Here is a 12619-nt window from a genome sequence, read left to right as displayed (position 1 = left end):
GAAACAAAATTTAATTGGCCTCAGGTTCAGAATCACCTTGCTGGTATTTGGTCTAGCAAAAACTTCTCATTGCACATGTTAATGATGAGAAATAAGATCCATGACATAGAATCTGCCAAGAAACCTAGGTTGTAATTAATCAATACAGCATGGGATATATTTACTAGTCTCAGGAGGTGCTTTCCATCCTTTAACTCTGTGCTTAAGTAGGGACTGACACTTGTGGGCATGGCGGGTATGGGTTTGTTGGCCTGTGCCTGCCTTCCTTGTGTGTTACAGTTCCTTCTTCAACAACTTCAATGCATGTAAGTGCAGTTGCATGAATTTAAAGATCTCTAACAACCCCATTTGATAAACTGAGACTTGATCAGGAATCTGTCTTGTCTCCATTCTTCACGTTTCTGTCCCCCAATTTCCACTCCCTCTTTCAGGTGGAGCCTTTTTGACTAGCCCGCAGGATGGGTCAATATGCCTAGGAGTGGTATAGCTGGATCTTGAGGAAGTGCTATTCCTAATTGTCTGAGAAAGTGTCAGGTGGATTTCCAGAGTGGTTCTACAAGTTTGCATTCTCTCCAGCATGTGTTGTCACTTGAGTTATTCATCTTAGCCATTCTGATGGGTATAAGGTGAAATCTCAGGGTTGTTTTGATTTGCATTTCCCTGATGACTAAGGACGTTGAACATTTCTTTAAGTGTTTCTCTGCCATTCGATATTCCTCTATTGAGAATTCTCTGTTTAGCTCCATACCCCATTTTTAATTGGGTTGCTTGAATTATTGCCTTTTAACTTCTTTAGTTCTTTATATATTCCAGATATCAGCCCTCTGTCAGATGTTGGGCTAGTGAAGATCCTTTCCCAATTTGTAGGCTGTCGTTTTGTTCTGACAACAGTGTCCTTTGCTTTACAGAAGCTTTTTAGTTTCATGAGGTCCCATTTATTGATTGTTGCTCTTAGAGCCTGTGTTGTTGGTGTTCTGTTCAGGAAGTTGTCTCCTGTGCCAATGAATTAAAGATGCTTCCCCACTTTATTTTCTAACAGGTTTAGTGTATCTGGTTTTATATTGAGGTCTTTGATCCACTTGGATTTTAGTTTTGTGCAGGGTGTGATATGTGCATGCAGATATCCAGTTAAAGACTCATGCACACCACAGAGTCTTTAATTTGCTTGGTTAGAGGTACACCAAGGTACTTTATGACCTTTGTGGCTATTGTGAAGGGTGTTATTTTCCTAATTTCATTCTCAGCCCATTTGTCTTTCGTATACAGCAGGGTTACTGATTTTTTTGAGTTAATTTTGTATCTAGCCACATGGCTGAAGGTGATTATCAGGTATAGGAGTTCCTTGGTAGAATTTTTGGGGTCACCCACGTATACTATCATATCATCTGCAAATAGTGATACTTTGACTTCTTCCTTTCCAAACTGAATCCCCTTGAATTGTCTTATTGCTCTAGCAAGGACTTCAAGAACTATGTTGAAGAGATATGGATAGAGTGGGCAGCCTTGCCTTGTCCTTGATTTCAGTGGGATTGATTTAAGTTTCTCTCTGTTTAGTTTGATATTGGCTATAGGCTTGCTGTATATTGCCTTTACTATGTTTAGGTATATGCCTTTTATCTGATTTTTCCAAGATTTTAAACATGAATGGATGTTGGATATTGTCAAATGCTTTTCAGCATCTAAGGAGATTATCATGTGTTTTTTTTTTCCTTTCAGTTTGTTTATATGGTGGATCACATTGATGGATTTCTATATATTGAACCACCCCAGCATACCTGGGATGAAGCCTACTTGGTTATAGTGGATGATATCTTTGATGTGTTCTTGTATTCGGTTTGCAAGTACTTTGTTGAGTATTTTTCATCAATGCTCATAAGGGAGAATAGCCTGAAATTCTCTTTCTTTGTTGGGTCTTTGTGAGGTTTAGGTATCAAGGTGACTGTGGCTTTTAAGAATGAGTTTGGTAGTGTTCCTTCTGTTTTTATTTTGTGGAATAGTTGGAAGAGTATTGGTGTTAGCTCTTCTTTGAAGGTCTGGTAGAATTCTGTGCTAAAACCAGCTGGCCATGGGCTTTTTTTTTTTTTTTTTATGGGAGACTTTTGATGACCGCTTCTATTTCCTTAGGGGATATAGGAGTATTTAACTGATTTACCTGGTCTTGATTCAGCTTTGGTAAGTGGAATTGATCAAGAAAAGTGTCCATTTCATTTAGATTTTCAAATTTTGTGGCATATAGACTTTTGAAGTAAGACCTAATGATTGTTTGGATTTCCTCAGTGTCTGTAGTTATGTCCCCTTTTCATTTCTGATTTTGTTGATTTGGGTGGTGTCTCTCTGCTTTTTAGTTAGCTTGGTTAAGGGTTTTTCTATCTTGTTGATTTTCTTAAAGAACCAGCTCTTGGTTTCATTGATTCTTTGAATTGCTTTATTTGTTTGTAATTTATTGATTTCAGCCCTGAGTTTGATTATTTCCAACAACCTACTCCTCTTTGGTGTAGCTGCTTCTTTTTTCTTTAGAGCTTTTAGATGTGCCATTAAATTGCTTGAATGAGATGTTTCGAATTTCTTCTTGAAGCCACTTAGTGCTATGAACTTTACTCTTAGCACTGCTTTCATTGAGTCCCACAAGTTTGGGTATGTTGTGCCTTCATTTTCATTGAATTCTAGGAAGTCTTTGATTTTTTTTCTTTATTTATCCTCTGTCCCAGCTGTCACTGAGTAGGAAGTTGTCCAGTTTCCATGTGTGTGTAGGCTTTTTGCTATTTCTGTTGTTGTTGAGGTTCAGCACTAGTCTATGGTGGTCAGATAGGATACAAAGTATTATTTCAATCTTCTTGTATCTGTTGAGGTTTGCTTTATGGCCAACTAGACCAACTATATGGTCTATTTTGGAGAAGGTTCCATGAGGTGCTGAGAAAAAGGTAAATTCTTTTGTGTTTAGGTGAAAGGTTCTGTAGATGTCTGTTAGGTCCATTTGATTCATGACCTCTATTGGAGTTATTGTTTGTTTAATTTCTGTTTTGTTGACCTGTCCTTTGTTGAGAGTGGAGTGTTGAAGTCTCCCACTATTAATGTGTGGGGATCTAAGTGTGGTTTCAGTTTTATTAATGTGGGTGCCCTTGTACTTGTGGCAAAGATGTACAGGATTGTGATGTCTTCCTCATGGATTTTTCCCTTGATTAGTATGAAGTGTCCTTCTCCATCTCTTTTTATTAATTTTGGTTGAAAGTCTATTTCATTAGATTTTAGAAGGCTACTCCTGCTTGCTTCCTGGGTCCGTTTGCTTGGAAAACTGTCTTCCAGCCCTTTACTCTGAGGTAATGTCTATCTTTGTGACTGAGGTCTTTTTCTTGTATGCATCAGATTGTTGGGTCTTGTTTACATGTCCATTCTGTTGGTCTGTGTCTTTTTATTGGAGAATTAAGTCCATTCTTGTTGAGAGAAAGTAATGACCCGTGGCTGTTAGATCCTTTGATATTGATATTGCCTGTGGTAGTGTGTTTGTGTGCTTGGCTTCTTTTTGTTTTGCTGTAGTGAATTTATTTATTTCCTTTGTTTTCTTGAAAGTAGTTAGTTTTCTTGGGTTGTATTTTTCCTTCTAGTGTCTTCTGTATCGCTTGATTTGTGTGTAGGTATTGTTGAAATTTGTTTTTTTCTTGAAATTCTTTTTTTCTCCATCTGTAAGGACTGAGAGTTTTGCTGGGTATAGTAGCCTGGGCTGATATTTGTGTTCTCTATCCAGGCCCTTCTGGATTTCATAGTCTATGTTGAAAGGTCAAGTGTGATTTATTGAATTAAAGGCCAATCACAGAGAGTATAACTTTTGGGGTTATGTGTCTAGCAAGGTATAGGCCATCCCCCATCCTTAAAATATGGTCAAGGCATGCTCAAAATCACTGTTTTCTACATTATAAAGTAACTGGGTCAGGCCAGAGTGCAGTTTGTTCCCAGCAATAGACACCTGAGGGATGTTTGTTTTCTAATCAGTTATGAACATTTCAAGCTTCTGTGATATACTTTCACATTATTGGGCTAAAAACTTGAGAGCAGATTTACTGAATCAAAACACAAGGGTGTGTTTAACTTTTGAAAGTAATGTCAACCTGTATTTCATAATAACTCTACCATTTGGTCTCTGCCAGCCACATATGAGCATGTCAGTGATTTTATGTCTTTGCCAACACTGATTATGTGGGTGTGTAATAGTGGTGTCTGTTTGCAAATGATTCTGTGCATGTTTTTGATACATAAATTTTTTATGGAGGGGCCATTTTCACTCTTTAACTTCTTTTTTCCTTCTTTTTTAAATTTATTTTCCCTTTTATTAATAATAGATTCTTTTCTCACTTACTATATCCTGATTATGACTTTCTCTCCCTCTACTCTTCCCAGTTCCTTCCCACCTTCCCTCTCATTAGTATCTACTCACTATCTGTCTCTCATTAACAAAGAAAAGACTCCCGAGAGATAATATTAAAATATAGCAAAATAAAATATAACATAAAAATTTTAAACTATCACATTGAGGTTGAATAGAACAAACCAGTGAAGAAAAAGAAGACAGGACAAGGTGAAAGAATCAGAGACCCACTCATTCACACTCTGAAGAATCTCATAAAAACACTAAACTTGAAACCATAATATATACACTTAGGTCTCGATGCAGACATGTTCAGGCTGTGTCCCAGCCGGTTGCTTCAGTCTCTGTGAGTTCACATGGGCTTTGCTCATGTCAGTTTAGAGGGCCTTGCTTTCTTGGTGTCCTCCATCTCCTTTGGCTCCTATACTCAATCTTTCTTTTCTTCTGAAGGGTTTCCAGATCTCTGAGGGGAAGGATTTGACGAAGTTATCCCATTTAGGGCTGAGTGTTCCAAGGTCTCTCACTCTCTGTGTAATGCCTGCCTGTGGGTTTCTGTATTTATTCGCATCAACAGCAGTAGGATGTTTCTCTGATGATGGCTGAACAAGGCACTGATCTGTGAGTATAGTCATTTAATCATTCCTTTGTTTTTTTTCTTTTTCTTTTTTTCAGACCAGTAGGATTGGTTTTACCCTAGGTCCCTGGGGTGTCTGTTTCTTGGTCACCCAAGCAGTGTTGAGTATGGAGAGTTCCATCTAATGGAGTCATCCTTAAGGCAAATCAAATATGGTTGGTTTATTCCAAATTTTGTGCCTCCATTACCCTGACACACCATGTAGGAGGGCTTCTCTGTGGATCAAAAGCTTTGTGAACTGGTTTGGTGTTTTTGTTTCTCGTTTGATAGCATGCAGAGTCCTTCCTGTACCAAGGACACTACAACATAATTGTGGAGGCTCTATGTAGGCACCAGCTAGATTTCTCCATGTTCAATAAGTTTTGTAGGTGCTGTTTTCCACAGTGGGACTTGACTGTCAGTCTGTGGAGAGCAACTTAGAATCTTAGGAACAACCTGGCTGGAAATTTTTGGGCTAACATTTCAATTAGATCTAATCCAATCCTGGTACTGGAAGCTTCATTTGGTGACAAAAGAAAGTCGGTTCAGATTCTGTCTCTCCCATTATTTAGCAGTTTCACTTAGATCACGTTCACACACACACACACACACACACACACACACACACGCACACACACACATATTTCCCAAAATATATGTGTACATATTAAGAAGTATATACTGTATTAGGTTTCCATACTACTCCTAAAAAGCCCTTAATTTTTGCTATCTCTCCCCATACTCCCTCCCTCAATACTCTTCCAATCACCTTCACCACCTAAACCTCCCATTACAGCTCCTCATCCATCCATAATTATTCATTATATTTTTCTTGCCTAATGAAATCAGTTTTTTCCTTTGAGTCATTTGTGTTATACCCACCCTTGGTACCTCTACAAATTGTAGCTTGGTTGTCATTGACTTAACAGCTAATGTACACGTATAAGCAAATACACCCAGTATTTACCTTTCGGGATTTGGGATACCTCACTCGGGATGATTTCCTTCTACTTCTATCCATTTGTCTGCAAATTACATGATGTACTGTTTTTCTTGACAGTTGAGTAATTCTCCATTGTGTAACTGTACCACATATTCTTTAGCCGTTCATTTGTTGAGGAACATCTGGGTTGTTTCTGATTCCTGACTATTGTTAACAGAACAGCAGTGAACACGCTTGAGCAAGAATTTCTGTGGTAGGATCCCTTGGACATATGGCCAAGAGTTGTACAGCTGGACCTAGAAGCAGATCTATTCTCATCTTCCTTAGGAACTGCCACACTGATTTCCATAGTGGCTGTACAAGTTTGCACTGCCACCAGCAATAGATGCGTGTTCCTCTTACTTCACATCCTCACCAGCCTGAGCTGTCACTTGTTTGTTGATCTTAGCCACTCTCACAGGTATAAGATAAAATCACAAAGTGGCTTTGATTTGCATTTTCCTACCAGCTGAAGATGTTGGACATTTAAAAAAAAGTGTTTCTCAGGCATTTGAGTTTCCTGTATTGAGAATTCGGTTTGGATCTATATCCCATTTTAATTGTACTATTTGTTCTCTTGATATATAGCTCTTTATATATTTTGGATATTTGCTCTCTATCAGTTGTAGAGCTGGTAAAGATTTAATCCTTTTCTGTAGGCTGCTGCATTGTCTGGCTGAGGGTGTCCTTTGCCTTTCAGAACATTTTCAGTTTCATGAGGCCCTATTTTTTAGTACCTATGCTAATGGTGTTGTGTTCATAAAGTCTTTTCCCGTGCCAGTGAGTTCAAGGCTATTCTCCATTATCTATTCTATCAGATTCACTCTATCTGGTTTTATGTTGAGATCTTTGATCCACTGGAAGTTGAATTTTGTGCAGCATGATATGCATGGTTTTGGATTCTTCTACATGCAGCCTTCCTTCCCCCCCCCCCAGAACCATTTGTTGAAGATGTTGTCTTATTTTCAGTGTGTACTTCTCGTGTCTTTATCAAAAATAAAGTGTCCGTAGGTGTGTACATTTATGTCTTGGACTTCAAGTTGATTCTTTGGTTTTCAGTGTGTCTTGTTTTGTGCCTATATCTTGGTGTTTTTTTATTACTATAGCCCTATAGTACATCTTGAAGTTGGGAATGGTGATACCTCCATTATTCATGATTGTTTTAGCTGTCTTGAGGTTGTTTGTGTCTTGATGTGAAGCTGTAAATTGCTCTTTCCTGCTCTGTGAAGAATGGTGTTGGAATATTGGTGATGGTTGCATTGAATCTGTAGGTTCCTTTTCATAGTGTGGTCTTTTCTTTTTTTACCATGTTAATCCTACTGAATCATGATCATGGGTTAATTTTTCATTTTTGTTTTTTCATTGATTCATTTATTTCAGTTAATCCTGATCAGAGCCCCCTTTGTCCTCTCTTCCCATTCCCTCCCTCACACACATTTGTTCCATTCCCCCATTCTGTTCTCCTCAGGGAATGGAAGACCCCACCTCACCCACGGATACCAACCCACCATGATATATCAAGTAACAGACTGAGCACATCTCTCACCCTGAAGTCAGATAAAGGCAGTCCAAATAGGGAAAGGAATCCAAAGATAGGCAACAGAGCCAGAGACAGCCCCTGCTTATTGTTAGAACATGAGGAACAAGTTACACACCTGCTACATATGTGTAGGGGGCCTAGGTCCAGTCCATGCATGCTCTTTGGTTGGTGGTTTAGTCTCTGTGAGCCCTCAAGGGCTCAGGTTTTGTTTATTCTGTAAGTCTTCTTGAGGTGTCTTTGACTTTAGCTCCTCAGTCCTTGTCCCCACTCTTTTTCAAGCCTCCCCAAGCTCTGCCTATTGTTTGGCTGTGGGCTTCTGTATCTGTTTCCATCAGTTTCCTGAATGAAATCCCTCAGAAGACAGTTATGTTAGGCTCCTGTGTGCAAGCATAGCAGGGTAGCATTAATGTCAGGGATTGGCTCTCTCCCATGGGGTGGGTCTCAAGTTGGGCCAATCTCTGGTTGGCCAGTACCTCAATCTCTGCTCCATCTTTATCTCTGCACTTGTAGGCAGAATACATTTCAGGTTGAAATTCATGGGAGTCTTCTCTGGTTACAGGAAGTGGCAACTTGAGGCTCCAAATCCTCTGCTGTTAAGAATCTCAGCTAGGGTCACCCCCATAGACTCTAGGGAGCCTCCCCCATTCCAGAAATGATCACAACACGGATTTCTATTTTGTCTCTGAGCCCTCCCCACATCTGATTCCCAGCCCCATTCCTCTCCCCACCCCTCTTCTACCCAGTATCTTCCCACCAACTTCTTCAGATGTCTATTTTATTTTCTGTTCTGAGTGATAGTCAACCATCTTCACTTGGGTTCTCTTGTTACTTAGCTTCTTTGGGTCTGTGGATTTTAGCATGGTTATCCTGTACTTTGTGGCGAAGTCCACTTATAAGTGAGTACATACCATGTACAGTGAAAATTTTGATTTCTTAAGAAAAAAAGTTATGTTATGTGACTATATTTTTGTTTTACTCCTAATGGGGCTGTTTCAGAATGTCCACAGCAGCTAATACTAATGTGTCGTTTGTTCTGCCAGGTGTGTGATTTGTGTCAGCCGCAGAAAGATTAATTCTTGGAACTCTTGAGAGGGTATAAATGGGAAATCTTGAAAGGGTCTGCAGCTACTGTTCTCACTGCTGCTCCCTCTCCCTGCTGAGCGGTTCTGCTGCTACCTTTGCTGCTGCTTTTGTTTTACTGTCTCTAGTTTGCTGGTTTGCTGGACTGCTGGGTATCCTGACCAATGAGCCCATTCAGCAGGAAGTGGTCTAAACAAACCTATGCCCCTCTTTGCCCTTCTAATGTTCTTTCTCTCCTACAAAGTGTACAGGGTTAGAAGAAATAGGGTTGGATCGGAGGAAGAGATACTAGAACCCAAATAAAATAGATTTAAAATGTACTATAACCATGCATATCTTTCTGGGCCTGGGTTACCTTGGTTGGATATTTTCTAGTTGCATCCATTTGCCTGCAAGTTTCATGATGTCCTTGTCTTTAATACATGAATAATACATAATAATTCCATTCTTTGGTTGAGGGACACTTTAATTGTTTGCAGTTTCTGCTATTACAAATAAAGCTGCTATGAACATAGTTGAGGAAATGTCCTTGTTGAATGGTAGAGCTTCTTTGGATATATGCCCAGGAGCAGGATAGCTGAATCTTGGGATAGAACGAGTCCCAATTTTCTGAGAAACCATCAGATTGATTTCAAAGTGGTTGTACAAGTTTGTACTCCAACCAGCAATGGAGGTGTGTTCCCCTTGCTCCACATCCTCACCAGCATGTGCTGTCACCTGAGTTTTTGATCTTATCCATTCTGACAGATATAAGATGGAATTTCAAAGTTGTTTTGATTTGCATTTCCCTGATGCCTAAGGACACTGAATATTTCTTTAGAGGCTTCTTGGCCATAAATGATTCTTCTGTTGAGAATTCTGTTTAGCTCTGTACTCCATTTTTATGTTGGGTGATTTGGTTTCCACCTTCTAGTATGTTCTTCAGTTTCTTTCTTCAATGACTTGAAATTTTTTCATACAAGTCATTCAACTGTTGGGTTAGAGTTATCTCAACATATTTTATCTGATTAGAGGCTATTGTGAAAGTTATTTTCCTGCTTTCTGTCTGAGACCACTTGTCCTTTGTATGTAGGAAGGCGACTGATTTATGTGAGTCACTTTTGTATCCAGCTCCTTTGCTGAAAGTGCTTATCTGCTGTAGGAGTTTTTCATGTCACTTGTACACATTATCATATCATCTGCAAATACAGGAACTTTTTTTGCACTTTTTAGCTTTTTATTGTTTTTCACAATTTATTCAATATATATTCCGACAGAAGTTCCTTACCTAACCTCCTCCCAGTCTCACCCTTCCTCCCATTTCCCCCCTCCCATTCCCTTCCCCTAATCCTCTGAGAGAGGGAGTTCTCTTCTTCTGCCATCTGCCCATATCAAGTCTCACCAGGGCTGTCTGGATGCTCTTTTTAAACCACTGTTTAATTGGATTATGTGGTTTTGGGTGTCTAACTTCTTGAGTTCTTTACATATTCTGGACATTACCCTCTATCGGGTTGGTGTAGGGATGTAGGGTTGGTGAAGGTCTTTTTCCAGTCTATGGGTTGTCATTTTGTTTTGGTGACAGTGTCTTTTGCTTTACAAAAGCATTTAAGTTTCCTGAGGGCCCATTTATTAGTTGTTGGTCTTAGAGCCTGAGCTATTGGGGTTCTGTTTTAAGAAAGTTCTCTCCAGTGCCAATGAGTTCAAAGCCCTTCCCCACTATTTTTTCCAATAGATTTAATGTGTCTATTTATTTATGTTGAGGTCTTTGATCCACTTAGACTTTAATTTTGTGCAGTATGATGGATATGGGTTTATTTGCATTTTTCTACATGTGGACATCCAGTTAGACCAGCACCATTTGTTGAAGATGCTATCTTTTCTTCCATTGTATAGTTTTGGCTTCTTTGTCAAAAATCAGGAGTCTGTAGTTATGTGGGTTTATTTCTGGGTCTTTGATTTGATTCCATTGATCCACCATTGATCTGTTTCTATGCCAATACCAAGTGGTTTTTATTACTGTTGCTTTATAATACAACTTGTGATTAGGGATGGAGATACCTCCAGAAGATCTTTTATTGTGCAGTATCTTTTAGCTATTCTGGGGTTTTTGTTTTTCCATATGAGGCTGAGAATTTTTCTTTCAATGTCTGTAAAGAATTGTGTTGGCATTTTGATAGGAATTGCATTGAAGCTGTAGATTGCTTTTGTTAGGATGGCCACTTGTACTATGTTAATCCGACTGATCCATGAGCATGGGCGCTCTTTCCATCTTCTGATAGCTTTGATTTCTTTCTTCAGACACTTAAGGTTTTTTCATACAAGTCTTTCACTTGCTTGGGTAGAGTTACACCAAGATACTTTATGGTTTTTCTGGCAATTGTGAAGGATGTTGTTTCTCTAATTTCTTTCTCAGCCAGTTTGTCTTTTGTAGACAGGAAGGCTACTGACTTATTTACTTACTTATTTTTGTATTAACTTTGTATCCAGCCACTTTGTTGAAAGTGTTTATCTGCTGTAGGAGATCCCTGGTAGAATTTTCAGGGTCATTCATGTATACTATCATATCATCTGTGAATAGTGATACTTTGACTTCTTCATTTTCGGTTTGTATCCCCTTGATGTCCTGTAATTGTCTTATTGCTCTAGCCAGGATTTCAAGTACTATGTTGAAGAGATACAGAGAAAGCCTTGCCTTGTTCCTGATTTCAGTAGAATTGATTTAAGTTCCTCTCTGTTTGGTTTGATATTGGTTATAAGCTTGTTGTACATTGCCTTTACTGTGGTTAGGTAAGTGGCTTCTATCCCTGATCTCTCCAAGACTTTAAACTTGAATGTGTGTTGGATTTTAACAAATGCTTTTTTGACATCTAAGGAAATGATCATGTTTTTTTTTTTTTTTTCTTTCAGTTTGTGGATTACACTGATGAATTTTTGTATATTCAACCACCTCTGCATGCCTTGGATGAAGCCTACTTGGTCATAATGGATGATATTTTTAAGGTGTTCATAATTTGGTTTGAGAGTATTTTATTGAATATTTTTGCTTCAATGTTTATAATGAAAATTGTTTTGCAATTCTCTTTCTTTGTTGGGTCTTTGTGAGCTTAGGTATCAAGGTGATTGTGGCCTCATAGAATGAGTTTGGTAATATTCCTTCTGTTTCTGTTTTGTGGAATAGTTTGAAGAGCATTGTTATTAGCTCTTCTTTGAAGGTCTGGTAGAAAGAATTCTGGTATTAGTTCTTTATTGAAGTTCTGGTAGAATTCTGTGCTGAAACCATCTGTTCCTGGGATTTTTTTTTTAATGGGAAACTTCTGAAGATTTCTTCTACTTCCTTGGGGAATATAGAATTATTTAATTTATTTACCTGATCTTCATTCAGCTTTGGTAAGTGGAATCTATCAAGAAAAATACCCATTTCATTTAGATTTTCAAATTTTCTGCCATATAGGCTTTTGAAGTAAGACCTAATGATTCTTTGGATTTCTTCAGTGTCTGTTGTTATGTCCTCCTTTTCATTTCTGATTTTCTTTTTTTTGGATAGTCTCTGTCTGCCTTTTAATTAGTTTGGCTAAGGGTTTGTCTATCTTGCTGATTTTCTCAAAGGACCAACTCTTAGTTTCATTGATGCTTTAAATTGTTTTTGTTTCTAGTTTATTGATTTCAGCCCTGAGTTTGATTATTTCCAGCCATCTACACCTCCTGGGTGTGTCTGCTTTTTTTCCTAGGGTTTTCAGGTGTGCCATTAAGTTGCTTGTATGAAATGTTTCAAATTTCTTTATAAAGACACTTAGTGCTATGAACTTTCCTGTTAGCACTGATTTGATTGCGTCTCACAAGTTTGGGTATGTTGTGCCTTCACTTTCATTGAATTCTAGGAAGTCCTTAACTTCTCTTTTTATTTCTTTCCTGACCCAGCTGTTATTGAGCATAGAGCTGTTTAGTTTCCATGCATGTATAGGCTTTTTGTTATGTCCATTGTTGTTGAGGTCCATGGTAGTCTGATGGATATCAGAATTATTTCAATTTTTTTTTTATTTCTTGAGGCTTGCTATGTAACAAACT

Source organism: Meriones unguiculatus, chromosome 10, assembly GCF_030254825.1.
Source record: "Meriones unguiculatus strain TT.TT164.6M chromosome 10, Bangor_MerUng_6.1, whole genome shotgun sequence".
Classification (NCBI taxonomy): domain Eukaryota; kingdom Metazoa; phylum Chordata; class Mammalia; order Rodentia; family Muridae; genus Meriones; species Meriones unguiculatus.
The sequence above is the reverse complement of the archived record's forward strand: the minus strand, read 5'-3'. Positions refer to the sequence as shown.